The sequence below is a fragment of the Aotus nancymaae genome, unplaced genomic scaffold, assembly GCF_030222135.1.
Source record: "Aotus nancymaae isolate 86718 unplaced genomic scaffold, 86718_ANA_hifiasm-v0.15.2.pri h1tg000009l, whole genome shotgun sequence".
Classification (NCBI taxonomy): domain Eukaryota; kingdom Metazoa; phylum Chordata; class Mammalia; order Primates; family Aotidae; genus Aotus; species Aotus nancymaae.
The window spans coordinates 9,502,101-9,504,729 of record NW_026988420.1 but is presented as its reverse complement, the minus strand read 5'-3'; the positions used below and the strand labels follow the sequence as shown (position 1 = coordinate 9,504,729).

At 45.0% G+C, this 2,629-nt stretch overlaps 1 pseudogene; it reads left to right on the top strand.

Annotated features, from left to right (window-relative positions):
* Positions 1-338: 338 nt before the first annotated feature.
* On the top strand, positions 339-837 carry LOC135273840 (large ribosomal subunit protein uL11-like; annotated as a pseudogene).
* Positions 838-2,629: the final 1,792 nt, after the last annotated feature.

The following is a 2,629-nucleotide window of genomic DNA, read 5'->3' as shown; positions in this document are numbered from 1 at the left end:
CTCTGGGTTCTGGGGAAGCCACAGAAAAATATATGGCTCATGCTTGTAATCTGAGCACTTTGGAGGCCAAGGCGGGCAGATCACCTGAGGTCGGGAGTTCAAGACCAGCCTGACCAACATGGTGAATCCCCATCTTTAAAAAAAAAAAAAAGAAAGAAAAATATGTTTAGTACAATATACCTACCCAAGACTTTAGGTGATGCTGCAGCATAAAGCAGGTAGGCAGGAATGAAAGCCAAAAATTCTGTTATTGCTTCCCTGAGACCTCAGAGGAGGCCAAGGTGCAACTTTCTTTGGTAGTCCTGAATACAGGTTCATTGACACCAGCCGCCTCCACCATGTCACTGAAATTTGACCACAACAAGATCAAAGTCATATACCTGAGGTGCACCAGTGGTGAAGTCAGTGCCACTTCTGTGCTGGTCCCCAAGATTGACCCCTGGGTCTGTCTCCAAAGAAGTTGGTGATGACATTGCCAAGGCAATGGGTGACTGGAAGGACCTGAGGATTATAGTGAAAATGACCATTCAGAAGAGACAGACCCAGTTTGAGGTGGTGCCTTCTGCCCCTGCCCTCATCATCAAAACCCTCAAGGAACCACCAAGAGGCAGAAACAGAAAAACATTAAACACAGTGGGAATATCACTTTTGATGAAATCATCAACATTGCTCGACAGATGCAGCACTGATCTTTAGCCAGAGAACTCTCTGGAACCATTAAAGAGATCCTGGGACTGCCCGGTCTGTGATGTTGATGGCCACCAACCTCATGACATCAACAGTGGTGCTGTGGAAAGCCCAGCTAGTTCAGAAGTACAAAGGAAAATATTTCAATAAAGGATCATTTGATAACTGGTAGAAGAAAAAAAACACATTCCCTTTAAATTCTCTATCTTCCAGATAAGTGAGTAACATGTATTTGACATGTAAGTGACAAATGCATTCTGAAATATTTATGAGTGAAATGGTAAAATGTCTGAAATTTTTCTTTGAAATATTCTAAGGAAAAAGAGGGGTGGGAGCAGATAAAATAAGGGCAAATGTTAATGTTTGTTGGAGTAGAATGTCCCTGGGGACTCATTCTACTCTTCTCTCTACTTTTCTCTGTTTTGGAAAATGTTAGCCAGACACGGTGGCTTATGCCTATAATCCCAGCACTTTGGGAGGCTAAGGCAGGCAGATCACTTGAGATCAGGAGTCCAAGACCAGCCTGGCCAACATGGCGAAACCTTGTCTCTACTAAAAATACAAAAATTAGTCGGGCGTGGTGGCGCACGCCTACAATCCCAGCTACTCAGGAGGCTGAGGCAGGAAAATCTCTTGAACCCAGGAGGTGGAGGTTGCAGCGAGCTGGATGGGGCCACTGCATTCCAGCCTGGGCAACAGAGCAAGACTCTGTCTCAAAAATAAAAAAAAGAAAATGTTTATTTTAAAGTTACAAAAATACAAAGGACTTATTCTGCTTAACTAAGCTCCTTCATTGGGTCTTTTTTAAATGAATCTATTTTTCTGTGTGGATTATTTTTGGTGATTTCCTATTCTCTTTGTTGCCTCCATTATTTGATGTTTCCTGAAGGCCAGAATGACTCCATCAGTCTAACAAGTATGCATTGTGGTGCGCTCATGGGTTGGGCAATGTCTCTTCCTTCCAGGTGAGCTCATAGCCCTGCCCGTTTTGGGTACTTGCCTGTGTGTTACCTTCCCCACTGGTTCTTAGCACAGGGTTCCACAGAATGTTCCAGCAACTCTTGTTTCTGTGGTTGCTCTGTTGACCCTCTGAGGTTGACCCTTCTGTGATGGGATGACACCACCCCAAAGAACAACTGGAGTGAGAGCTCAGGAAGCTCTTGGGGCATTTGTACCTGCAAGTGGCACATTTTCCCCAGCATCTGATGCCCAGAATTCCCCCTGACATTGGTTGACTGCCCTGCAGCCAGGCCAGGTTCTAAAAGAAATTGAGAACAACCTTTATTTTTGACCCAATGGGAAAGAAGAAACAAGCAAGACAGCTTGCTGTGGGCCCCAACGCAGGTGGGGTTGGCCAGGTCAGGCAGCTGGTGGCAGGTGCCCAGTAGGCTTTCTTTCCAGCAGTTCCATTAACACTTGGCAAGTTTCACTCCCCTTCAGCATTTGTAACATGCAATTGTTGACATAACTAATATTACCTCATTCTCTTAGGCTTGTGTGTTCCCTTGCCACTGTAGTCAGAACTCAGGATCTACAGGGCTTATTTTTTGTATGTGTGGTGTTTGTATCTGGCAGGGAGACAGTTTAGCTTTCCCCTTCTGCCCCCCACCAAATCCTCTCACCAAAACCATGGCCCCCTCATTTTTTTCCTTTCTGGATTGATATTAAGCACTTAATGTAATTGCCTCAGGAAAAAAAAAAAAAAAAACAGCCAAAGATATACAATCAGCCACACCATGGCCTCATATTTCAAAACCTGCCCGGCTTCTTTTTCAATGCTACTTTACAGGGTGTGAAATCACTCATGTCATGGCTGGGCCTCCCACAGCATGGTGGAGACACACATCTCATCTTACTCCAGAAATACAGCCAATGACTTGATTCCTCCTCTTTCCCTATCCCTCTCCCACCTCCCCGACCTCAGCCCTTTACCCCACAGCTT